Source organism: Trichosurus vulpecula, chromosome 8 (genome assembly GCF_011100635.1).
Source record: "Trichosurus vulpecula isolate mTriVul1 chromosome 8, mTriVul1.pri, whole genome shotgun sequence".
In the NCBI taxonomy this organism is placed as follows: domain Eukaryota; kingdom Metazoa; phylum Chordata; class Mammalia; order Diprotodontia; family Phalangeridae; genus Trichosurus; species Trichosurus vulpecula.
This window is the reverse complement of record NC_050580.1, coordinates 73,841,821-73,869,158: the sequence shown is the minus strand read 5'-3', so window position 1 is coordinate 73,869,158 and position 27,338 is coordinate 73,841,821. Positions and strand designations below refer to the sequence as shown.

General features: G+C 39.4%; 1 protein-coding gene across 2 annotated transcripts in view; it reads left to right on the top strand.

Annotated features, from left to right (window-relative positions):
- TMEM273 (transmembrane protein 273) overlaps window positions 1–27,338 on the top strand; it is a 187,737-nt gene that overhangs the window by 9,295 nt on the left and 151,104 nt on the right. Inside the window, exon 2 of one of the 2 annotated variants that reach the window (XM_036735408.1) lies at window positions 22,390–22,516. The exons of the other annotated variant lie outside the window; for it this stretch is intronic. The gene's annotated coding sequence lies outside the window, so the exon portion shown is untranslated. The remainder of the gene's footprint in view (window positions 1–22,389; window positions 22,517–27,338) is intronic. 2 annotated transcript variants of the gene reach the window in all.

The window sequence follows — 27,338 nt, the reverse complement described above, 5'->3', positions numbered from 1 at the left end:
TGACTGAGTAGGATCACAGCAGATAATCATTTCTACATACTTTTCAAAGAATCTTGTGTATTTTTAACATATGCATGATTTGCTCTACCAAAGCATTTTTTAGTTGATCAACAAACAACCAATGCAATAGGATCTTATATTTTCTATGTTCTTCAGTCTGATTATAAACATGTGGTTGTAGAAAATCATTTGTGAAAGCTGGCCTCTTTTCTTCTCACATTTTTGTCAAAGATTTTGATACATATGTAGTTCTTATAAAGGTTTTTTTTTTAAAAATAAAACATGACTTGTTAGTTATTAACACTCCCATCTATCACCTTTTTTGGGTCATAATATTATTTATGGATTTTTTCCTCATGATTTGTATCTTTCCTTATTTGAGGAATCTTGGAAAATGATCAAGATTGTGTTGCCTCCAGCACTTATTTTCTTGGTGTGTATTTGAACTAGATGCTAGCTCAAAACTTCTTTCTATTCAAGAGACTATTGGAGACAGAGGCAGGGTGTATTCACCTCAGTAATAGATCTCTAGTGCATTAAACAGATGCTTTGAGAGAGACTTATAGAAAGACATGGACAAGAATAGTAAAATGGAGGTGTATGGTAAAAGTTGTAATCCCTATTGGTTTAAGGGGAAATCCACTGACAAAAGGGCATAGCTATAAAATAATCAAAGCAAACTATTTCTACAAAACGTAGCAAATTTAAAAAAAAACATTTAAACAGAGAACTTAATGAGGGTTTTAAACAGGAATATAAGGTAGTTTCACCACGGATTGAAATTTTAGATTGTTCAATAAGTTAAATAAAATTCACCCTGGGCATGTTACACAATGTGATGATTTATTTTTGTTTCTCCATAAAAGAAAGAGGGGCAGATAGATGGTGTAGTGGATAGAGTGCCAGGCCTAGAGTTAGGAAGACCTGAGTCCAAATTCAGCCTCAGACCTTACTAGCTATGTGACCCTAGCCAAGTCCGTTCCTCATACAGCACTGAAGGGGTCGTGAGTGGAAAAAAGTTTAAAAAGCCCTGAATGAACTGGAGAAGAAAATGGCAAATCCATATCACTCTAGTATCTTTGACAAGAAAACCCCAAATGGGGTCATGAAGAGTTGGACATGAGTGAAACAACTTAGTAACATCAACAAAGCAAAGAGGGCAGAATACCAGTGCGAAGACCCTCAAATAATCAGGGATTTTGTTAAATGTTTGAAATCTAAAGGAGAAAAGCAATTTCCAGTTTTTACCATCTCAGTCAGTTGGTTAAGTAATAAACATTTATTTAATACCTGCTACGTGCCAAGCCCTGTGCTAAGGGTTGGGGGATATACGCGCTTAGAAATAAAGGCAAATGATGATCCCTGCTCTCTAAGAAGTCACCACCTGATGGGGGACACAGCATGCAAACAACCATGCACAAACAAGAGACATATAGGACAAATTGGAAATATTTATTCAATATGTTTAGGTAACATGAACAAAAACATCTCCTGAGTTTAGAAATAGGCAAAAAACCATCTCAACCTAAAAGGTAATGATACATTTTACTTTGTTTTGAGGTTCATGGGAGCTGCAAAGTGAGGTCCATTCCCTAGGCAAATTCAGTTCTCCAATAACTCAACTAACAGTGGCTATTGGGTACAAGATACTATGCTATGTACTAGAGATACACAAATAGCAATGGAAATGCCCTCCAAAGAGCTGGCCTTCCCTAAGCTCCTTGGGCACAAGGCCTATTTGGTGCTGTCACTGCTGTTGGTGGTGTGGTGGTGGTGGTGGTGGTGGGTGATGGTATCTGTGTGCATGCGTGTGTGCATGCGTGTGTGTGTGTGTGTGTGCGTGCGTGCGCATGAACACATGTGTGCTTGTACACTCATATTTTCCTATAGTTTAGTGCAGTGCCTCACCTACATTATTAAGCATTTAATAAATGATTATGGATTGATTTTTTGCCCCCTTTCTTTGGCATTTTGCCTTTACTCTGCAGGAAAGACTTTCCAGAAGGCCTTCTATACCCTTTTTGACTGACCCACTAATACTAATTATCTTTTTGGGAGGAAAAGGGCTATTACTACTTGATCCTGCCAGCTTCCTCAGGAAAGGGGAAGTGTTTGCACCTGCATAGACATTTCTCAGATCATAGAACAAGATGTTAATAGAAACAGTCCTCCTGCCCAGGGACCTGTTTACCTTTGGTGTAAATCCATCTATACTGGATAATGTTCCTAATTCTGGCTCTGCTGTATATTTCCTTCTGAAAAGTACTGGAAGATTAAATGAAAGGATTTTAAGGTCCTTTGATGAGAGGGAGTTAAAGAAATGTAATATATTATCATTTAATTTTTTTTAAGAATGTATCTCTGCCTGTTGGTTTTTCAAATTAAAAAAAAAACTCTCTTGCTCCATTGAAGCCTTGCTTTAGAAATGACACTAAAAGTGAATAATCTTTATGAATGTAGTTTGCATAAGCAGAAAATTCAGACAAATATAACTATATATAACTAAGTGAGGTGGCAGTTCATGAGAGTTCGATTAGTCAGAAGATGATCCTTTATATTTCATCAATTAAATATGTTTTTAATTGGGAGCAAGGCCCAAATGAGTAAAACCAGAGCAAGTTTCTGCACCTTCAGAAGATATTTTAATAGTGTCCAGCTGTATAAAACAACAACTGAATCCAATGTGAAAAGAGAATATACCCAGTGTAGTTCCAACTGAAAAAGATTCAATTCAGATAACATTATTGTTGCAAATATTTGCAAAGCACTATTCCAGATTCTGGGGAAAAAAGATAATAGTACTTGCCCTCAAGGGGTTTACGTTCTATTGGATAAAGGCAAGTCAACAAGTAACTGGAATTTATTATTTATTTCGTGCCAAGTCCTGTTTTAAGCCTTGGGAATACAAATACTAGCAAAAAAGAAATACAGTAGCCTCCAGGAGCTTATTTTTTTGTTGGAGAAGACAAATGCATTAAAAAAGAAACGAAAAGGTTGGAGAAAGAGAAGGATCCCATCCTAGGGCATGGTAGTAAAGTCTGGGAAGTTAAAAGGGAGCATGGAGAGGGATGAAGGATGGCTGACCTGGGTCCTTCCTCAAAATAGAGGTTCTGGAAGAAACTCACCAATGATAGGAGGGGGATGAAGGGTGGAGGAATCTTCTAGGGTGAGAAAGCACCTTTGGTACCATGGCAAAGTCCAGAGAGTCTGGCTGAGCTGACGAGTTTTTGATACACTCTTCCCTCTCTTATCCCCCAACAGATTAAAGAGTATTTGTAGATTTTGTAAAGCAATGTTTTTACCTATTTTGGCACAGGCAAGGTGGTTTTAATAACAGGGAAAGGCACGCTGTGCCAGGAGATGACTTCTAGTTCCAATATTAGCAGTCCTTTCCCTGGTCTCCATGTAATTGCAATCTTGCATTACTGTTTGTGTTGGCATGAAGATGATACAGCTCTGATCTCTTTCGTTGAGCATCCAACAAAGATCTCAAGTTTCTTTGAGATCCTCAATTTCAGTATTACCTAAGCCAGATTCAAGACTTTTTAAAAGTTTCTGCTTTCCTCTAGTGTACTAAGTCTCTAAATTATGGGCAATTGCTTTGCATCAGGTCAGGGGTCACTTATAGTGTCGTTTCCTGGCAGGCATTACCATTTTAAAGAAATCATAATTTTGAAAGGAGATTTTTTTCTTATTAGGAAAGCTTTTTAAAAGGCACCAGCAGCCCCAAGATGGTAGCTCAGGTACTATAATACCAATCTTGTTAAAAAGCTACCAGTAAACCAAATTTGTTTTTATTTTTGATTCCAATTTCCAATGGAGCGGTGCCCCTGTTTTTTTAAGTTCCTTGAATTCTTTGCCACTATCATTATGGAAGAAATATGTAGGGTAGTCAAAGAAAGGCATCTCCTAATAAAAGGCTTTGTGGTTCTTTACTATGAATTGATGAGCATATTCTGACCACTTTTTTTAAACATCAACATACTTAGGTGATGTTTAATTGCCATAAGTCATGGGACATATTGGCGCCAAACAATTAAAGTTGGAGATCATCTAAAAAGCAATGGTAAGGTCTTTAGGAGACATGAGATGCAACATATCAGGAAAAAAGGAAATTTAATATAAAGGATAGCATTATAAAGTCTAATAAAAAAGGAGCTGGCTTGGTTGTGCCATGTCATCACATTGGGTTCATTGGTATCCTCAAGATATCATGAAAACTTAAGGAAAGACCTCAGCTATTGAATAAACCCCCCTAAGGTAAACTTACAGAAGGGCATAGTCAAAAGTTACATTGGATGGGCAGTCACGGATAGGTTACCCTCTGCATCGCTGGAAGGAATATTGGGTATAATTGAATAGATCATGATTAAAATCATAGATCATTAGACCTGGAAGGGATCTAAGATAATCTGGTCTGACCCTTTCATCTTGCAAATAGAAATACTAAAAGCCTAGGCTGAATGTCTTCCCACACTTCAAGGACCATCTCTATTTCTCCTGTTTCCATGAGGTTTTCTATGATCCTCACCTCTTTTCAACTTCTCTGCCACCAAATTCCCTCCCCACAGCTGAGCTAAAATGGAAATAAGTTTAAAATATCAAGTTTCTCCTAATATTTTCTATGTCCCCTTATACACATATTCTAATTGACGTTGTTAATAGTTTGCAAGAAATTTGAGGGTAGAGATTGTGTCTTATTTACCTTTGCATTCCCCAATGCTTAGTACCCTACTTATACACTAAGTCTTTAATACATCTTTGTGGAATTTCATTAAATGCCTTGCCTTAAGCCAGGTACAGTAGCCTATTCTGACTCTGAGTCCAGTGCTCTCGCCACTGCGCCAGTGGATGGCTTTTTAACAGGAGTTTGAAAGCTGAATTAGGAGGAGATTGGTGACAGTCCAGGCTAAAGGAAACAATACAGGAAAACCACAGCAGTGGCTATCACTGCCCAGAAGATTCATCTATCATTTAGCTCTGTTTTCTACTTAGAATTCTCTAGTGTTCAGTGGTACATCTTCTGGAGCCAGATGGAAGAGAGACCTCTCTCTACTACTTCTATTTGCTCTAGAGAACTTTCCTTTATGGGTTTGTAGTAGGCCAGTAGTTCCTACTTAGTGGTTCCCAGTGATGGTCCAAGAGATTCGTGATAACAATTCTACCTAGCACATGGTAGGTGCTTCAAAATTTTTATTGTCTGATTGACCAATGGTGCTTTAAGTAGTAAATAATTATAAAGGATTTTATGAGTAGTATATTAAATTACCCCAAGGGTTTACAGCACATATTTTTTGAAAGGGGTTTACAGAACAAAAGAGTTGGGAAGCACTGTAACAGGCCAACCTCCATCTTATTGATTTTATTGCTCTAGGTGATTATTACTCATTCACTAGGATATTAAAAATTTAACTTGGGCAACAAACAGGATATTCACAGGAAAACAGAACACAATCTGTTGTAAAGCTGTGACCTTTAAGAGTTCCCGTAATGGAGAAAAAAGAATCAGTCTTTCCCCATGCATGATGCATGGGCAGCATGAAGTAAAACCAGAGACTGAGGTGGCCTGGCATGGTTGAAAGAAGCCAGGAAGACCAATACTTGACAGTGTTGGCTGTGTGACCTTGGACAAGTCACTCTCAGTGCACCCTAGAAGGTGCTGGACTGCATTGACAGAGTTGTTCTCATTCATGAGTTCTTTATTCCAGAGAAATCATGGGTCTAGTTACCACCCCCAAAATAATAGTTGGTAGCATTTATATAGCACTTTAAAGTTTGCAAAGTGCTTAAAAATGTTATCTTACTTTTCCCTCACAGCAGTCCAGGGATGTGAGTGGAGAGAAGTGGAGATATTCAATATGGCATCTCTCAGGTTAAATTCTTATGGAACCCAACTCCCAAAGAATGAGAGAGAGCCAATAGGATGAAGCTGCCCACTGGGTGTTTCCTGGGATACTCTGGGGGCTGATCTGCTGACTCCATAAGCTCACCAGGAGCTCTTTCTTTCAAGAAATTAGGAGACTATGGAAGCCAAGAATTCATAGTCAGAGCGTGATTTTTTTGGGATAGCTGGTCAGATCTCCTCCTTTGTGGGGCTCTATCTTGTATGAACTGTTGAAGCCTAGAGTGAGAATTAATGCAATCAGGACAGATAGGCTCAAGTATCCAATGGCATCCTAATACTTTTGGAATAAAATGCATACTCCTCAGCTTGACTTCAGATTCTGTTCTCAATGTGGCTCCAACCTACCATGCTGGATTTATTTCCCATTATAGCCTTATATGCATTCTATAGTCCAGCCAAACTCTCTTACTTGCCTGTTTTTTAGACTCTTTAATCTATCATCACCTCTGTGAATTAACTCAGGCTTTCCACATACCCAGAATGCACTGGATCCTCTCCTCAGCCTCTTAGAAGCTCTAGTTTCCCTTAAGACCTACTTAGGTGCTATAGCCTAAAGAAAGCTATTTCAGATTATTAGAACCTTAGTAGCCTTCCTACCCAGCTAAATGAAGAAGCCCTGGAATAGCTCAAAACCCTTGAGTCACCCTGTTAAGAGTAAGACCAACAGGAACTATCCAAAGCTCCTTTCTTACCAGTGAGTGGACAACAATACTCCAGGAGCTTCCAACTCCTGATTAGCACGAATCAGCACTGGTCCCCAGGTCTAGCTCCTTTATCCTTCCCCTCAGTGTTTGGTCCCACTTGACCCACATAAACTCTGTAAAAACCCATTAGACTTTGCTAGTTTGGTGCACCAAATACTTGCTAGGTCCCATTGGATCTGACCTCTTTCCACTATCCTCCATGAACTACCATTTTTAAAGTATGACCCCTAAATAAACTAGGCTTATTATATTGTCTTGTTATGTGCATCATGTTTCCTTGTACTGAATCACTGGTATTCCAAATCTTATCAACTCTATATTGAGACATAAATCCCGCTCATGATTAGTATTCTTTATTTCTTCCCTACCCCCACTCCTTACCTTGTATTTATTTTTCTGTTTACATGTTTTATTCTCCAGTAGAATGTAAACTTCCTGAGGGCAGTGACTGTTACTCATATTTATTTTTGTCATTCTGAAATATAAAATAGTGCTTTGCATAGACCAGATGAATAATAAATGTGTGATGCTACCATAGATTTTGTCTAATGCCTGGGTTCTGGAAAGTTAAAAATATCCAGATGCCCATGTTCATTTTAGTCTCTTCACAAGGGTGATTTTCAGCTATTGCACTTGTAGATTAGAAATGGTTTTCTTGGTTTTGCCTTTAAGCCTTTCTCCCTCCAAATGTTCAGGTAAAGGATGGGGTAGAAATTCACGTTGCTCAGAATCACCTCTTTTTGGGTCATATCTTGGTCCACTCACCATTGTCAGAGGGAGTTTAGAAACTGGTGCCCTCTCTGTTGTCTCAATGTCCCTTTCCACCCAAGGATTCTGGGAATGGTGATGAGGTCACGTCTGTAAAGTACATTAAGCTCACTCTATGACAGGTGCTCTATCAGGGCCTTTATTTGTGCTTCGCCTTCATTCAGGAGGGTGGCTGGGGCTGAAATAGACACAGATCCTTGGAGCTGTCTGTTTCCTGGCTGCCTCTGCAGACAAGTGGTAAACACTATTGGAGAACCAGAGAGCCTGCAATTAACTAAACTCAACCCTGCGGCAGGCACCCAGTGTAAAAGGGAAAAAAATTAAGATGTGGTAGGTTGGGGGAGCTTATAACTGCAAGTATTAGTCAGATCCTTTCTTAGTGACCTGTTTGAGCTTTAATATTTTGGGAGGGTTGGAGTTACTGAGCCAATTTTCAAGAATTATTACCCCTGCATCCTCTATCCCACCTTTTCTTTTGTGAAAATGTGTGAGGACAAAAAGATTCAATTCTTTACCACCCTGCACTTAGGAATCGCAATAACTGGTGAAGTTAAAGACTTAATGAGAACCATGGAGTGAATAACCCATCTGTCTGTTTCATTTGGGGACTGAAGGATTTCCTAGGTGTGGGGAAGGGAAAAAAAGTGATCTCTTAGAGGGCAGAGACTGTGTTTATGCATTTCTATGTACTCCCAGCACTTAGCAGTGCCTGGCCTATCGGCTTAATAAATGCTTGTTGACTGACAGAACCAAGCTTTGTTTTTTTAATAGTGTATTTCATTCAAAACAAGGGCAAATCCCTAGGAGCTGGCACAAACTAATAATAATCTTTTCCCCTTCCTCCTAGGATTCTCAAAACAGAGTTGACTTAAACACTAATCTCCTAACATTCTATCCTTGGTTTATCAACTAGACACTCTGCACTGCCTTGGGACAATTTCAGCAAGATCTTTTCCTATTCCCTAGCCCAACACAGGGATTAAACATGTGCAAGGCAAATAGTCCATCCATTCGGATGACAGAAAGGGTAGGAGTAGGAGCCAAGATAGGATACTAGTAAAAGTTCAACACCTAACCCAAATGGCAGTTTGGAAGGGTAGGTTCTCTTGATAAAAATGGTGATCCGAGCCAAGAAGTATTTATTAAGCACCTATTATGTGCAAAGGATTGTACTGGGACCTGGGAATAAAAAATAAAAATAAAACCAGACTTTTGCCTCAAGGAATTTACATCCTATTGGGGTGATTTAACCTTATAAAGATCTAACATTTTATTTGTCATGCTGTAACTCCCCCTTTCCCCTGCTTTTTGTTGAGATTGAAGTCAAATTCCTGAATTTCCACTTTGCAGAATTCGCTTTTGAACATTAGCATTTAACCGAAGATTTTAATCCAGAATTGACCTAAGAGGTCATCTAGTCATAGAGATCATAATTCTACTTTTAGAAGGGAACTCATAGGCCCTCTAATCCAACGCCCTCATTGTACAGATGAGGAAACGGAGGCACATAGAAGCTAAGTGACTTGCCCCAGGTAGCAAGGAGCAGAAATGTGATTTGAGTCCAGATTCTCTGACTCCAGAGCCCATGTATACTTTCCACTATACATGCTTCCATCCTAGTCCCAGCTAACTCAACCCTCTGCCCCATTGTATAGAAAAGAAGACAAAGGCCTAAGGAAGGGAACTGATCCACCATAGGTCACACAGGTAGTAGTAAAGGTTCTATTTATTGGTGTAGTGGGGCAGAGTTCTTGATCAGAAACCATCTTGAGACTTAGGCTCAAATCCATCTTCAGACACATCTTTGTGATTATGGGGAAGCCACTTAATGGGTCCATCCAATATGTAAAGGCATAGGTTAAGGTTAAGGGGAGAGCATGTGCCATAGTTTTGAGTAAATCTAATGGGAAATTTCCCAGTCAAGGATGTGTCTGTGAAGAGAAGCAATCCTTTGTCATCATAAAGTGCTGTAATATTCCTGGACACGGCAATATTAGCACCCTGCCTCTTCATAGGGAGGTCAAACATTGTTGAACATCAATAATTCAACTCCTGAAAGGGAAGGTGCAACAAAATGCATAATAGGAACTAGAGTAAAACAAAAAGGCTCCTTGCTTGAAAAGACTGGGAAAGCACTCAGTATTTTGAATTAATAATTCCAACTCCTTTACATTTTTTCCTCAAGTCCAAAAACATACTGCCTGCTAAATCCTAATTTGGGGCTTAATTTGATAGCTTCAGAGTAGTAGATATGATCTAAGTCGGAAATAAATCACAATACGTATTCATTAAAGACCTACTATGTACAAGGGATTGTACTAAGATCTGGGAATGCAAAGGCAATTAAAAAAACCCAGAACCTGACCTCAAGGAATTTATGTTCTTTGTATTATATTCTGACATATGGCTGTGTGACCTTGGGCAAGTCATCTACCTCTCTGTGCCCCTGAGTAACCATCTTAGACTATGAGTTTCAAAGCAAGTGCTGGTCTGCATCAGTGGAGGGATTTTCTTCATTGTGAGTTCTCTATACCAATAAAATCACAGATCTAGGCCAAGAAAATGCACTTATTTTATGGTTTTCCTAAAAATTTTTTGAGTTTGAGAATATGTAAAACCAGAGAGAGGGCAAAAGGTGAAGGAGAGCAAAAGAAGACTAACTTTGAAAATAAACAATGGGTATAAAGCATCTATACTGGGGTTGATGGAGGTGTTAGCTGATCATCCTTTGAGAAATTTCATCACAAAGTTCCTGAGTGGAGTGCTATCTTAGAGGAGCTCCCCAACCTCCACCCATAACATAGTTTGAGAAGATCTTTGGTTTGCAGGCTATCCAAACTCCAAATGTTTATGGGCCTATAGAAGCTCTCCCTCTCTTTGCCCCATTCAGAAATCTTTTCTAGAAACATGGGAATGGTTTTTGTGAAATAGTGAATTCTTAACCCGGAAGCTAGAGTCTTTGGGTTTATAAAACAATAGATTACTATAGTCATTGAGTATTGCATCTTGTGTACCTAACCTATTCCACTGATCCGCCACTCTATTTCTTAGCCAGTACCAAGTAGTTTTGATGACTGCTGCTTTATAATACAGTTTAATATCTGGTGTGGCTAGGCCACCTTTCCTAGCATTTCTTTTCATTAATTCCCTTGATGTTCTGGAAATACTTACATGATCTGATGTTGAGTGAGGGGAGAAGAACTAGGAGAACATTATACACAATTACAGTTACACAGTATCTGTGATGATTAACTTTGATAGGCTTGGCCCTTCTCAGAAATACGAGGTTCTAAGACAGCTCCAAAAGACTCATGATGGAAAAAGCTATCCACATCCAGAGAATTACGGAGTCTGAATGCAGATTGAGACAAACTATTTGCTCTTTTTTTCTTCTTTTTTGTTTTTCTTTCTTCTTTCTCGTAGCTCATTCCATTGGTTATAATTCTTCTTTACAACTTGACAATCGTGTAAATAAGTTTAATGTGAAGGTATATGTAGAACCTATATCGTATTACATGCCGTCTTGGTGGGGGCAGAGGGGTGGAGAGAGAGGGAGAAAATTTGGAACTCAAAAACTTGTGGAACTGAGTATTGTAAACTAAAAATAAAAAAATTTAAAAAAAAGGAAAAAAAGGAAACATGGGAGCAACAGTGGACTTTCTTCACACCCAGGTTCTCAGAAACTTCAGGCCTTCACAACAAATCACTTAGCCAATTTATAGCATGTAGAGCTTGTGCCAGAGTGCCCAAACCGCTTTAACCTTCTCTTCCACCTCCACCTCCACCTCCACCTCTAGGACATTTTTTTTCCTTTCAGAAGCAGAGAAAGCAACACAGAGTCCCAAAATGCTTTTAATATGTGTAACAAAGTACTATTCAATGAGAGTAGCTTCTTCCTGGACTCTTTGGACACAAGGAAGCATTTCAGAGAATATTTCCTATGTGTCCAAACTTACCACATTCCTTTGTGGGACCAAGTCTTTCAGTAGTAGTGGAAGTTTTCCCTGGACGCCCTTTCCTGTGTTTGAGATGAGATCACGATATATAAAGTCTGGGTAACTGTAAGGGAAAAGAGTCCCTCCTCCTTTTAAATCAGGTGTTAAAAGTACTTTCATCAGGCCCAAGGGTTGCTGACAGGAGCAGCCTTACAGCATTACTTAAACACTTCAAAGGGCAGAGGTAAGCTTTCTTCTGGTAAATGAGGAGCTCCTCACCTCTCTTTTCTCCTGTCTCCTTCCCTCCTTACCCTGCCCCCCAACCATGAGTGTTGCTACAGGGGGATAGGTCACCCCCAGAGACTGAAAATATTGATGCTTCTGCAACAGCCGTGTTGCTAAGACCTTGATGGAGGCTAAAAAAAGGTTATTTGTCAATTCAGGCCTTTGCATTTTGCACCCCCCAGTAGAGGGTAAGTCCCTTAAAGTTAGGGACTTTTTTGGTTTGGCCTGTCTTATCCCTGGCAGCTAACACTGTGCTTTGCACATAGCAGGGACTTAATAAATGCCTGTTGGATTGAATTAGATTTTAATTGTAAAGTCAGAAGTGACCAAAAACTAATCTGAATCAGTAGTTATTTGGGCCTATTTCCACAAGGTAAATATTTACCAACTGTATGTTTCTACTTGGTCCAAAATGGCCTGGGATTTTGGTCTTCTCCACACTCCTCAGGGCATGCCTCTAAAGCAAGGATTCTTAACCTGGGACTGTGAACTTGTTTAAAAAAATTTTTGATATCTGTATTTCAGTTTAATAGGTTTCCTTTGTAATCTTATGTATAATTTTATGCATTTAGAATCGTTATTCTACAAAAGGGCCCTTTAGGCTTCACTCGACTTGAAGTCCATGACCCCGAAGAGTTGAGAACTCCTGATCTACAGAAATGCCAGCGAAACATCCAGGGCACCCTGGCACACACCTCCAGATAAATCGCCAAAAATCACCCGCTTAAGTCACCTAACCTCTCTTTGCCTCAGTTTCCTCAATTGTAAAGTAGGGGTGATAATAACACCTACCTTGAAAGGTTATTATGAGGATTGAATAAGATGATATTTACAAAGAGGCACAGTGGCCGGCATATAGTAGCTGCTACGTAAAGGCTTATTTACTTTCTTGCTTTCACATTTAAGGTTCAAATTAAACTCTGATAAGCATTTATGACCTATAATAATGTGCAGATCACTGTGCCAGGAGCTGGGGGAGATGTAAAAAGAAGGGAACAGCATTTATTAAGTGCCTAATGTGTGCTAGGCAATGTGTTAATTGCCTTGTGGCAATTAGAAGAAGTTGTGACTTGCTCAGGGTCACATAGCCAGATAGTGTCTGAGGCTGGATTTGAACTCAGGTCTTCTAGACTATATATACATACATATATATATATATATATATATATATATATATATATATATATATATATATATGTGTGTGTGTGTGTGTGTGTGTGTGTGTGTACACATATTTGTGTGTGTGTGCATGTGTGTGTGTGTGTGTGTGTGTGTGTGTGTGTATCCCAATGCTTGTTCTCAAGGACCTTGTTGAAGTTCGGTATTTCTTTGACTTGGACATGTGCTTGAGCTATTTCCTTCCACTCAGGTCATCCAGATGAAAGAAGTGACTCTTAAAGCTTAGTTCTCAAATCCCAGAAATTCCATAAGACACGAGAAGGAGCACAGCCAACATTCAACCCCATCTGCTCCATTTATTATTAAAAGTAAGCCAGGTAGAGGCATATTTCATTTTGTGGAAACGTCACTCACTGCTCTGATTTTCCTGTATATCTGCTTGATTTCCTGGGTCTTGCTTATTGGGTTTCTTTGTTTTCCCCCATCTCCATGACTATCTAGCTGCTCACTCATTTCACTCCCACCCAGGCCATGTCTCTTTATCTGTTCCTGTCAATTTCTTCACTTTGGTGTCCTGGCTTCTGCTACTCACCACCTCTGGACTCCAGGCTATTGACAGAGCGCGTCTTCCTACCTAAATGTGTCTCACACTCCAGGCTGCAACACTGTCCCATGGTGGATAATGACAATTACAACAGACCATTTCCTTCTACCTGAAGATTAATTACTACCAGTCTTGCCTGAACATCTTCACTTAGTGCTGTATGAACGAAATATTTGAATGAGATGTTTCATCAAGTTGCAAAGGGGAAGTGTCTTATTTGAATATTTAAATCCTAAAATCCATGTGCATGTGTGCTTGTTTATTCTTTGCTAAAATTTGTGATTTGTTTGCATTAAGTCTATGTCTGTGCAATAACAACGAGTATGATGTTTTTCTTTAAAAAAAGATTGTGCTCCAAATCCTTGCAACCATTCTGATACTAGACACCAAATTATTTTCAATAGAGGGAAAATCTCCTCTTGATAGATCTCCTGGTCTCTTTGGTGCTCCTAATTCAAGGTATTTATTTACCTGAGTTGGAAGGATGGAATGAAATAAGAACAAAGGCACCATGTATTCATGGACACATTGTGGCTGAGTAAGAGAGAGGGTTAAAGTTCTTTGCAGTCTTTCGTCCTCGCTCAGAAACTTCCAGTGAGGGAAGAGAGCAAAGGATGTCAACTTAACCTTTTGTATGCACACACAGTTCCAACTTAGTATGCACACTCAGCAGCCAATTAAAATAAATACTTTTTATTACCACACACTAAGCTTCCAAGAAACAGTCAGAGGTTACCTGAGAGTGCTCTCCAGTGTGGGTTGGAAGGGAGACTCCTCCATTATGCATGCTTAGAAGTAGGCTTACTAAACCTCCATGTGAGCTGGAACCAGTCAGGGAGGATTGTGCTTGCTCTAAGGACTGGTCCGGACCCTCATTGGCCAGCTCCATACTACATTAGCACCAAAGCTAATTCAATGGCAGTTAGTATTATTTTTTTTAAAGAAATATTGTTCTCCAGTCTTTCAGAAACCATTTTGATCTTATACACTAAATTATTTGCAATGAAAAAATTATTCCTCTCTCTGTTCCATTTCTACGATCTTAAAAGAGTGTCAGGAGCAATACTTTGATGAATCATTGGTGCTCTCATGCCCAACTCTGTTTTTTCTTGGGCTATTATTTCATGCCTAGAAACCTCCACCTGTTAGAATTCTTTCAAATATAAACCTCCTGATTCCTTTACTTTTTTTAGTGCTTTTCCCTTCTCAAATTATACTGCATAATTAAGAACATACTTTTTAAAGACAAGGCCAATGTAGACATTTTTTACTTGATTATACGTGCATAAAACAGGGGATTTGCTTTCTTAATGTAGCTGAGTGGGTTGAGATGGAGAGGTGGATCATTGTTTGAAAAAATAAAAATTAATAAAAATAAAGTTATACACTTCATGTAAAAGCCCAAATAATCCTGAATGTACTTACTTGTATATTTATATTAGTTTCCTCCCAGTAGAAAGTAAGTTCATTGAGGGCAGGGGCTATTTTATTTTAAGTTTCCCCAGTGCCCATCATAGTTTCTTGAATATAAATGGTGATTAAAAAGTGATGATTGGAGTGGAGGGATCTGTGCTTACATCATGATGAATATTTCCTCTTCTGGTACAGATTGGAACTCACCTATGCTTTACCATATTATGTACACTTTTGTCCATGTTCTTCAATTAATCTTCTTTTCAAAGAGAATCCACCTAAAAGACTGGATATTTTCCTCTATGTACTTTAATGTTTTGTGGATACCAATCCAACTCTTTTGCTGCCTGTCTATCATCCCTCACTTTTGATACATGACTAATCTATTTCCTTTTCCGACCATACATTTCTTTGATTATGTCTTTTATACCACTTATTGTTTGTAGTTCGTGATGTAACTGATCATACCCACCGTATGTCTCTCCATCACCTCTTGGGAATAATATCAGTCCAAATAAATACAGTTCCATGAAATTTAAAAAGCACTTTTCTTTAATATTATTCTTCCCATTTTTGATGAGGAAGATCAGACACAGAGAAGCTAATCAGTTTGCCCATGGTCACATGGCTAGTCAGTGTTGAAGACAAATTGTCATCTTTGGACTCCTGGTACAACTCTTTCCATCATACAATGCTTCCTGGAAACTTGAGCTAGCATGATTGGTAAAGGTTGCAAGGTCATGTAGAAGTTGAAGTAAAAGTTGGATGCAGCTTAGATTAGATGAGCTGAGGTCAGGAGACCAGGGTTCAAGGTAGGCAAAGGCAGCAGTAGATCAGAAGTAGAAAGCTCTGGACACCTGGGTCAGAGATGACCGCAAGCAAAGACAGTTCAGTACCCTGGACAGGTCTGAGAGTTAAGTTGATGTGGCAAGTTCTGAGGGTACACTGAATTTATTTCTTCTTAGAGTCCCAAGCCTACTGGATCACCTTTGAGCTCTTTCTTTTTTTTTAAAATTTATTTATTTATTTTTAGTTTACCACACACGGTTCTACATAGTTTTGAGTTCCAGATTTTCTCCCCTCCCTCCCCCCTCCCTCCCCAAGAAGGCATGGAGTCTCATATAACTATCATGTATAACTTTGCATTGAATTAATTTATGCACTAGTCTAGTTGTGGAGAAGAATTATGACCAATGGAATGAATCATGAGAAAGAAGAAACAGAAACAAAAAAAAAACCCAAAAACAAAAACAAAAGAGAGGCAAAAAAAGGCGAGCATGTAGTGCACCTCGATCTGTATTCAAACTTCACAGTTCTTTCTCTGGATGAAGATAGCATTCTCCATCGTGAGTCCCCTGGAGTTGTCCTTGCACCTTAGGTTGCTGAGAAGAGTGCAGTGTGTCAGGGTTGGTCCTCACGGAATCCATATATCTGTGGCTGTGCCCAACGTTCTCCTGGCTCTGCTCCGCTCACTCAGCATTATGTTGTGTAGGTTTCTCCAGGTTGTTACGAAGTCTGCATCATCCCCGTTTCTTATGGCACAATAGTATTCCATCACCTTCATATACCACAGCTTGTTCAGCCATTCCCCAATTGATGGGCATCCCTTTGATTTCCAATTCTTGGCTACCACAAAAAGAGCTGCTATAAATATCCTTGTACATATGGGTCCTTTTCCCACTTGTGTGATTTCTTTGGGATACAACCCTAGAAGTGGTATTGCTGGGTCAAAGGGTATGAACATATCTATAGCCCTTTGGGCATAGCTCCAAACTGCACCTTTGAGCTCTTTCTAGAACATCATGGTTTTTTGTTTTTGTTTTTTAAATCACCACTCACTTTATGTAAGGTGTAACTCCAGGAGCTGGTGAATCATCCTCATCTTCCCAAGAGCTTTCAGTCTCTGTGTCACATAGGAGAACCAAGTCTTCTGGTCTGATGGAGGGTCCAAAAGGAGTGTTTGAATCCTAGGACTTCAACAGAGACTCCAAGAGACTCCATTTCTCTTTAGCATTGTACACTTCATTCTCTGGAGGATCTTGTTCCTGAACTAGGAACAGGAACTCAATTCGGGACAGGGCCCTGACACTGACAGCCTAGTCAATTCCCAGGACTGAGTATCACGTCACAGTTACACATTTGATTATCAGAATTATGAGAGGAGTATATGGTTCAGTGGTCTAAGGTGAATCCCCACAAACTGAAATTTGTCAAGCTGAATCCTAGTATAGAATAGTAGAAAGAACTATACAGTCAGAGAACTTGGCTCTTCCGTTTTCTACTTATGTAGTCTTGCGTAAGTCACTTCAACTCTCTCAGCCTTAGTTTTCTCATACATTAAATGAGAAGTATTAGATTTGGTGATATCTAGGATTCCTTATGATACTAAATTTGTTAAGACAAACATACTGATATGAGATATGAGTTGCTTATCTTTTCCGTGCCCAAGTTTCTCTATCTGAAAAATGAGACTGATAAATCTTATTTTTAGCTTTCTAACTAGGGATTTGTACCCCTTGCCCCAAATGTCCATGACTGCAAAGCACTTGGTATATTATAAAGTTTTATAGCTATTAGAAGCAATAATACATTCACAACAGAATGTAAGCTTTTGATGGCAGTTGCTACTACCGTTTTGTCTCTGTACTCCCGACACTTAGCATGGGACAGACACGTAGTAGATGGTAATAAATGTTTGTTGCATTGCATGCGGAGTGCAAACATTCCTCATGATGAAAATTGATGTCCTGTGGTCTTGCCCTTTACCCTGAGATGTCTCCTCCTTCTGTTCCTAAAATATAACTATTTTGTTCCTGAGCAATGTTTTAGGCAAAGAATTTGTCTAAAAATAGCAGCTCCCCCTGGCTCTGCTATAGCTACATCTGTCAGCAGCTCTCCTCAGGGTTTTGTAACTTAGCCACAAGCGTAAGCAGCAGGCTGATACTTGTCATGGGAGCTGAGTTTATTGAAAGTTATTTATTATTTTTTAAATAAGAAACTCCACCCTTTTAACAATTCAGCTACAGGAAATGTCCACCATGAGCCAAGCACCAAGATGAGGTATCTGGGTGGGGAGCAAGCTAAGTGAGCTAAGAAAGATAGAGGTGTTTAAGAAAAAAAGTCAGGAATTGACAGCAATTGACTTTTACCCTGAGACAAAGGAGACAGTTTTCTGTCAACCCTGGCTAATATGACCCCACCCCATGACCCCAAACCTATAAACTTTTGGGGACAGTGAAACTCATTCTATGACTTCACTATGGTCTCAGATGTACCTGCTAGACTCAAGTAAGTTCGCTTGTTACGTTCTCATTGACCATAAAAGGTAGGATATCAGTTCGCTTAGCCTCAGACAACAAACAGTCCATGAGCCAAGCCTCATCCCAGACTGTACTAGACCTGTCCTAGAGAGCTCTGACTTCCCACTGGCTATAGCACATGAATACCAGCAGAGTCTCATTCAGGAAAAATGGATAAGACAATTTGATTCAACAAACATTTATTAAATATTTGCTATTAGCAAGATGACCCAACCTTGAGCTAGAGGTACCTGATTCCAGGGAAGACCAAATGCTCATTCAGGAAAAAGAAGAGGGGTAGATCATACACAGTTGCAAATATGGCATGATTTGGTTTTTAGAATTTCAACCCAGAGACACTCTTCCCCAGAAGTTTGGTCTCACTGCTACCCTGCTAGGAAACCACAGTGAATAGAGCTACCAAAACTATATAGAACGTAACCAGCAAGGATGCTGAACTCATTTGCTGGCTCTTGGTGTGCCTTTTATCTCATAAAAGCCACAAGCTGCCCTGCTTCAACCCACTGATAACTAACTGTTGTGAAGACTGACTCTCAGGAGACCTGTAGTATCTGGCAGGGACAGCTGAAGCCACGTGGGTGGTCTGTTGCTCCCACACTGGCCTGCTGACTGGCTGGTCTCCAAGTACAGAAGTGAGTGCTGAGCCAGGTACTTGACTCATGTTGCTGCTTCCACCATATATCCACACCTGAACTGTTCTAGGGTTTATGTGTTCTGACTTCCCTTCAAAAACTAAATGACAACAAGCTGAAGGGCAATCTTCATTGTATGTTTTGGTTTATTGGAAAAGTCAATAAATAGGGAAACTGTGCGGATTTTGGTCAACAGTATGAAGGCAGTGAAATAATTAGGACTTTTGGCTTATGGACCCATAAGTGAAATGCCTGAACAAAATTGGGAAGGTGAATTTCACCCAAATGGAATGATTGAGTTGGAAGGGAAATAGAATCCAGTTTCAGCTTCTACAACTGCTTTAGGTTCAGGTGGGCAGGACCTGATCAATGAGGTCAATGCGGTATAGTGGGAAGAGCACTGGAGTTATTGGACCTGCCTCTATTATTTACTACCCATATGACCTTGGACAAGTCATTAACCTCATTCTTCTCCAGGCTGAACTCCTGACTTTCCTTTCAGACATTATCCATAATATTCTTCCCTCACTGCTTTCTAGCTTTCTTTTAGAAGGGCAGGACACTATTCTTCCCTTTTCTCTTTGTATCCTTAGTGCCTGTAACCATGTTCTCCACAGAGTAGGCTCTTAATAAATGTTGAATTGAGAGTAATTTATCTGTCTTGCTTTTGGAGTCATTTTCTGAACCCTTGTTCCTTTCATTTCTTGGCCTTTTTTCTTTTGGTTTTAAAAAGCGAGGGGCGATGAAGCGATGCTTCTAGGTGATGCAGTGAATAGAACACTGTCCCTGGAGTCAGGAGAACCTGGGTTCAAATGTGACCTTAGATACTTACTAGCTGTGTGACCTGGGGCAAGTCCCTTAACCCTATTTACCTTAATTCCTCATCTGTAAAATGAGCTGGAGAAGGAAATGGCAAACTGCTTCAGTATCTTTGCCAAGAAAACCCCAAATGGGGTCACAGAGAGCTGCACACGACTAAGATGACTCAATAACAGCCACAATTTAAAAAGGCGGCTTAATTGACAGTATACTAAAGACCTGTCTATTCTACTTTCTTACAAAAAAGGGGAGGAAGGCGAGGCTGAAGGGCCTCAGAGGGTTCTTCCCATCGTCACAAGCAACATCTCCCTTATTTCCTAGGCTTGAAGATAAAAGGGCATCTAAGAATAGGGAGCTGAAACTCCATCTTGACTTCCTACTTGTGCTAGTTGGCCTTGTTATAAAGATAATAAACCTTTTGTTTTTCATGCTCTGGATTCTGCCATCATATTTCAACTGCCTTCTCCCTTCTCCCTCCACCCCGGTGGCGCCCTTCTCCCCTAGAACCTCCCCTCTGAGGAAGGGCTAAGGACCGGACATGATTCACTCTCTGAACCTTTCCATCATTGCTTCCACTGCAGCTAGGGGGCGCCGTAGTGCAAGGAGCGCTAGGCTTGGAGTCAGTCAGAAAGATCTGAGTTTACATTTGGCCTCACATACTTACTAGCGTGTGACCTTGGGGAAAGTCACTTTACCTCTGCTTGCCTCAGTTTTCTCATCCGTAAAGTGGGGATGATAGTAATAGCATTCCAGGGTTATTGTGAGGATCGGTGAGATAATAATTGTGAAGTGCAGCTAAGCCTAGCACAAAGTAAGTGCTTTATAAACTACTACTACTACCACTGCTAGTACTACTACTACTACTACTACCACACTTTCTTCTTTTAGCTCCCTTTCATGTGTCTTTTCCCCATTAGAACATAAGATCCTTGAAGTCAGGGAATATTATATGCGCGCGCGCGCGTGTTTGTGTGTGTGTGTGTGTGTGTGTGTGTGTGTGTGTGTGTGTGTGTGTGTGTGTAATTTTTGCTTGTATTTGTATTCCCCACACTTAGCACAGTGCCTGGCTCGCAGTAAGTGCTTAATAAATACTTGTAGACTTCTGTCTTTGTTATTTAGAGAAGCCCTAGGCTTTGCAAATAAACCTCATTCTTCTAGGATACTAGGTAAAACAATTCTCAACTAGTCAATTAATAAACATTTATTAAGTATCTACTATGTTCCAGGCATTGTGTTAAGTGGTAGAGATGCAAAAAGAAGCAAAAAACCCAACCAACCAACTGAAAAAAAAAACCAAACCAGTTCCTGCCCTCAAGGAGCTCACAATCCAATGAGGAAGACAACAAGCAAACAGATATGTATAATGATATATATAATATATATAATAATATATATAATATTATAATAATAATATAATATAATAATATAAGGTATATATATACATTATACATATTATATATATAATGTATATATATATATATATAAAATTATATATAATGTATACAGGATGAATAGGAAGTAATTAATAGAGGGAGAGTAGTAAAATCCAATCTTAGGAGTTTGGAAAGGCTTTCTGTAGAAGACTGGATTTTAGTTGGGAATTAAAGGAAGCCAGGGAAGTTAGTAGCCAAAGATAACACCTAGGCAATAGTTAATTAAGCCCATAGCTCTACCCTTTGCCTCCCCCACCAAGCCCTATCCTTGCCTTCTTTGTTAAAGGAATACTTATTTTAAAATGGCTCTACAGGAAGGGAGGAGGGGCCACAAATTTCTTACCTTGGTCAATTTCCTGCCCTAGGATATCCTCTTCTTACCACCTCCCTTCTACAAGTCTTATGTTCTCATCATTGACTTAATTTCAAGCTTTAATGACATTTGAAGACTAGTTCTTATGGTTAAATATATTACCATATTAGTAATTTTGGAACATAATAAAAATTTTCAAAAAAAATAGATTAAGGCATCAGTAACCATTTGTTCACACAGAGAATGAAAGTGCCATTTTATTATGCATAGTGTAAATTAAAGATTTAATTTTCCTTTTAAACATAGTGATATATCATTTTCCCCAGCCAGGTAAAATATTTTAGAAATGCTTTATTCATTTTTCCATTTACAAGTGTGACAAATGTAACAATTCATTCGGTGACTATCCAATGTGACATCTGAGGGTTTCAGTGGGAGTAGCATCTTATGTATTGCCTCTTATACATTGCCTCAATACATCTTATGTATTGCTTCCCATAAACCTACAGAAAGGGAATCATTTTGGTAATTACCCAGTAAGGGAGTACCATATGTGATTTTCTTAAGAATGGCATCATCAAATGGTCTTATCAAGATCTCTCTGACACATGCATAAGAGATCTTCTCTAATGCACATATGCAATTTTCTCATGTTGCCAAGTTGTGTATATTCAAACAGCTCAAACAAAGAAATGTTCCCTGACCGGTTGCTTAATTATAGGCTAGAAGTTGATATAAAATATTCCTTGAGGGAATTAAAAGGAAAATCTGTAGCTCTATATCGCCCACCCTGCAATGTAGTTTAGTGGAAAAGGGCATTATCTCTGGAGTAAGAGACTTTATTCAACTTAAATTCAACATCTGCTATCTTCTTATATATAAAATGGGCAACACTTAACATTCCTGGTTCTGTTTCCTCACCTGTGAAATGACAGGTTTGGATGAGATTGTCTCTGAAGCCCCTTCCAGTTCTGGATCTATGATCCTATGGAAATTTTCTAGCTCAATTTCAATTGTTTGCATTTATATTACACAGGTAATCAACTTTCCACGGCCATTTAGTTTATTTAACACAAAGAAGGTTCAAGGAGAAAAGTTTCTGCATTCCTGTAATGGTATGCCATTTGATTCTTTCCCAGCACCTTCTTCTCCACATGGAGCTTATGGAAAGGGAATAGTGTCCAGGGCCCATCTCTGAGTCCTCGATTGGAATAGTAAAAACAAAGGAGGAAGTGAGGTAAAGAGACAACAACGAAACCCAGAGAGGTAAGTTAGCTTCTCCAGGGCCATACAGATAATGCGTTCCAGAGCTGAGACTCGAACCCAGGTCTCCTCTTCTCCCTCATCTAGCCCACATTTGTTACTAGTGTGTTAATAACTCTGCTTGAGGAAGTTTACTTTCTTGGTTTTACTAAGGTGGGGAGTAGAGAGGGGAGGTTTTGAGGGACTGTGCTATATACTAGGGATACAAAGGCAAAATCCCTGCCCTAAAGGAACTTATTTTCTCCTGGATTCTGCATTTCCGTAATTTCATCATAGTCTCTGTCAGTTGCTATGAGCATTTATGACTTCTTTCCTCTTTCCCTCTTCTTTTGGTTTTATTTCCCCAATTAATTCTATACTCTCTACCTGCTCTAGCAATGACCAGTTTCCAATATATGAGCTCCCAATTTGCCATACAAATGGCAGTCCAGTTGTCTCAAGTTACAACAGAAACACTACTGGGTGTCACTTGCATCCTTCCTAGTGAGGTCTTGGAATATCTATACCAATGCAATAGCTTCTCAATCGATCTTTATGCCTTAAGTCCCTCTCCATTCTAATTCATTCTCCACTCAGCCGCCAGAAGGATTTTTCTTTATTTTTGTGAATTGTTTTTTTTTTCAGGGGGGAAGACCAGGCAATTGGGGTTAAGTGACTTGCCCAAGGTCACTCAGCTAGTGTCTGCGGCCAAATTTGAACTCAGGTCCTCCTGATTCCAGGGCTGGTGCTCTACTCACTGTGCCACTTAGTTGCCCCAGGGTTTTTTCTAAAGTACAGATTTCACCCTGTCACCCACCCCCTTCTCCTCCAACTCAGTAAACTCCAGAGATTCCATCAGATCAAAACTAAACTCATAACCTAGCCCCTCCCTATCTTTTTACTCCTTTCAGTATTCTTGATGGCCCTGCCATATTGTCCAATTTGTTGCTGTTTACATGCTATGCTCAGTTTTCTGTCTGTGCTTTTGCATTCGCTTCCCCCATGCTTTTAATCTCTCTTCTTTTCTCTGACTCTCAGAAACTCTGACTTGCTTCAAGATTCAGCTCAAATGCTATCCTTCTATGGGACACCTTTTCAAGTCCCCTCCAGCTTCTATTGTTTTTTCCCTCTAAGGTTACCTTGTACCCACTCTTTATGTATTTGAATATACCCTCCCCCCCCTTTTGAGAGTGTCTCCCTATTTTGCTCAAGCTGGAAGTATAAGGACTACTAATAGGTCTGATCTCATTACTTGGCAAAAGAACTTTGACAAGCTCCATTTCTGACCTGGGCCTCTTCTTAGGCAGCCTGCTAGCTCTTGCTTCTTTTTACTCCAGGCCCAAAGGCTAATCATACTGAGACCATACTTAGGACAAACATTTTTTTTTTTGTTTGTACTTTTGTTCTATACTTCTTAGCTCAAGAGATCTACCCCAGCTTGCCTGGGTTCCTGGCTTATTTATACTTATTTCTTTACTTGTTGTCTTCATATTAGAATGTAAGATACTTGAGGGCAGGAATTCTTTTTGCTTTTGCTTTGCATTGCTAGCACTTAACGCAGTGCCTGGTATATAGTAAGCCCTTTGGAAATGCTTGTAGATAAGATTGTTTGCTTACTCACCATGTGTAATGCCCTCCATGACTGGTTGTCCTATTGGTGTGACAGATTCAGGAACTTATCTCTGCCACACAGTTCATTGGAAGTCATTGCTTTAGATATACTGGGGACTCTTTTGGGGGTATCTGGGAACTACTCCAAACAGGAACTCCAAAAATATCTTGCCTTTGTAAGCAATGGGCACATGCCCTTCCACAAATATTTCTCAGCCCTGCGAGGTTAGACCTTTAGAGAACCATAAATGCCATTTTTAAATGGCTTTACTTCCCACTGCCCTATACTTCAGGACATTAAGACCCTTACCAGAGATGAGCATGCAAGATATTTTCCCATGGGCTTGAAGAGCCAACAGAGCTGCAGACCATCCTGATGGACACTGACATTTGTACCCTGGAAGCACTGAGGTCAGCTACCATTCATGAGTACAAAGATGCTTACATTCCAGTTATGACATATGCTACCAACATGTGGCCCTGTTTTCCTCTCCCACCCCCACTCCTTTTCTCCACTTCATTCTGGGTATACTCATTTAATGCCTGAAATAGTGCTCTAACACTTGAGACTCATGACGCTCCACCATGCTGGGAGACAATTCTAGGTAGTGCGCAGCAGCAGAGCATTTTGGGATTTGGGATTAGGGATTCTATTTGTCTTTCTTCAAGGATATATAAACTATAGGAGAGACAGAAACACAGGCCAAAATCTTTCCACCTTCCCTTCCCCTCCCCTCCCCTCCCCTCCCCTCCTCTCCTCTCCTCTCCCCTCCCCTCCCCTCCTCTCCTCTCCTCTCCTCTCCTCTTCTCACTTCTCCTCTCTTCTCCTTTCCCTTAATCCCTGTGTAATCCTGGGCAAGTCTTTTAGATTTGGTTTCCTCATTCTACAGATGAGATTAGCCTACATAACTTTTGCAATCCTCTAGCACTAAATTGATGATCCTTCAAAAGTTTCATCTCTTTATTTTGCAATTTAAAATGGGACACAGCAGCTTTTATTTTTCTCTAAGACATTGGACTGGACTTTAGCTGTTAATTGTAGTCTCATAGAATTTAATACTGAAATTTAGAATTGGAAAGGACTTAAGAGATTATCTTTCCATCTGGAAGTAGTCTTTCTGTCATCTGATCTCATAGCTTCTCATACATTTGTGTAGTTATTATATTCCAATTTTTTTATATCGACCTCCATGTGTATCATATCTCCAACACAATAGTGCCAAATACTTGAGTTTGGGGCCATGCCTCTAGATTTATTTCTATATCTGCCTCTCTCAGGGTTTGGAATAGTGTATTACACATAGAAATGACATAATAAACATTTATTGAATGAATGAACCTAAGCTAAGTCTTGCATTTCATAGATGTGAAAATAAAGGCTAACAGAGGTTTTGACTTGCTTAAGGTCACATGTTTTAGATCTGGACTTGAATCCAGATCTCTTAATTCCTGTGATAATCAGATTGACGTTTTCTTACCTCCCTGAAATGAATTTAGAACCTCTATTTTGCTTCTTAGTTATAATAGGGAATGCACATATTTAACCCCATGTCCAACTGAATTGAAACAATCCTGATGACTTCTCATAATGCGGTGCCTTTCTTCTGTGGCAACATAATAGTAAGAGTGCTGAACTTGGAGAAACCTGTGTTTCAGTCCTATCACCACCAGCTCTAAATTCTGTCATCTCACCATTGTATTTCTTAAACTCCTACTGTGAGCAGAACAGTGTGCTAGGCACAGGGATCAAGAGTTTTTCGAATCATAAAGAAAGCAAGGCTCTTTCAAAGCATCCACATAAAGATTCCTGAAGGAAAACTACCTCTATCATTGAAATTATTACTGAGCTCTTATTTATATCATATAGAAATCCAGGCTATAGGGCAGCTAGGTGGCATAGTGGATAGAACACTGGGCCTGGAGTCAAGACCTGAGTTCAAATCTAGACTCTGATTTACTGCTGTGTACTGCTGCGATTTACTACTTGGACTTACTAGCTGTTTGTGTGAGTGTGTGTGTGTGTGTGTGTGTGTGTGTGTGTGTGTACATATCTGTGTGACCCTGGGCAAGTCACTTAATTCTTTTTGTTTCAGTTTCCTCATTTATAAAATTAGTACTTAGGCTATAAATAGCTACTGATAAAACCATATCCATTTCTAAAACCATCTGGAAGTGCCAAGGACTTTGATGGCAAGAACTGTATTTTCTGGGTCTTCAGTAGCTGCGAATGTTTTGTTTTCTCTTTTCATTATAGTTATTTAGGAATATGTCTTCTACTCCTCTGTATTAGACTGTAAGCTTCCATGGGCATGGAGCTTCTCACCTCTTCACCTTTTTATTTTCTTAACTCAGTGACGAGCATAGTACCTTCCACATAGTTAGTGCTTTACAAATATTTATAGAATTGAAATTAAATAAGGGAATAAGAGCAGCTAATAAAGACATTTCTCACTCAAAATGTCTACTACATTTGACTCTGCTTGTTTACAAATTAATTTTTTACACTGTAGGAAAATAAGGTCTTGTCATCATATATGTGGCCAAGATTTAACCAATTATGATAGATAATCATTTGCTACAGAAGCAATCAAACTCAATAATAAGGAAGGATGAAAATTTTTAGCCAGACTTGGATCTAGACCCTTCATTCTGATTAGCTCTGCCATATTTGAGAGTACATACTACCAGTCAGCCTTGGGCCCAACTAGCTTCCTGGAAATTGGCAGACCTCAGCTTCTGTATCTCATAGTTCACAAAGGGTCAGGGGGCTGCCATGCCTGCTTGATGGTTCATTTAATTACACCCCTCTAATTATCTTTTTAAAAATTTTTTTTTTTAGTTTACAACACTCAGTTCCACAAGTTTTTGAGTTCCAAAATTTCTCCCCCTTCCTCTCTTCCCTGCTCCCCCCTCCAAGACGGCATGTAATCCAATATAGGTTCTACATAATACCTTCACATTAAACTTATTTTCACAATAGTCAAGTTGTAAAGAAGAATTATAACCAATGGAATGAATGATGAGAAAGAAGAAAAAACCAAAAAAGAAAAACAAAAAAGAGAGACAGCGCAAATAGTTTGCCTCGATCTGCATTCAGACTCCATAATTCTTTCTCTGGATGTGGGTAGCTTTTTCCATCATAAGTCTTTTGGAGCTGTCCTCTAAGTATCTTAAAATTTATGATAAATTACCGATGATTGTAGGGAGTGAGAGTTAGAGATAAGAATACCCCTAA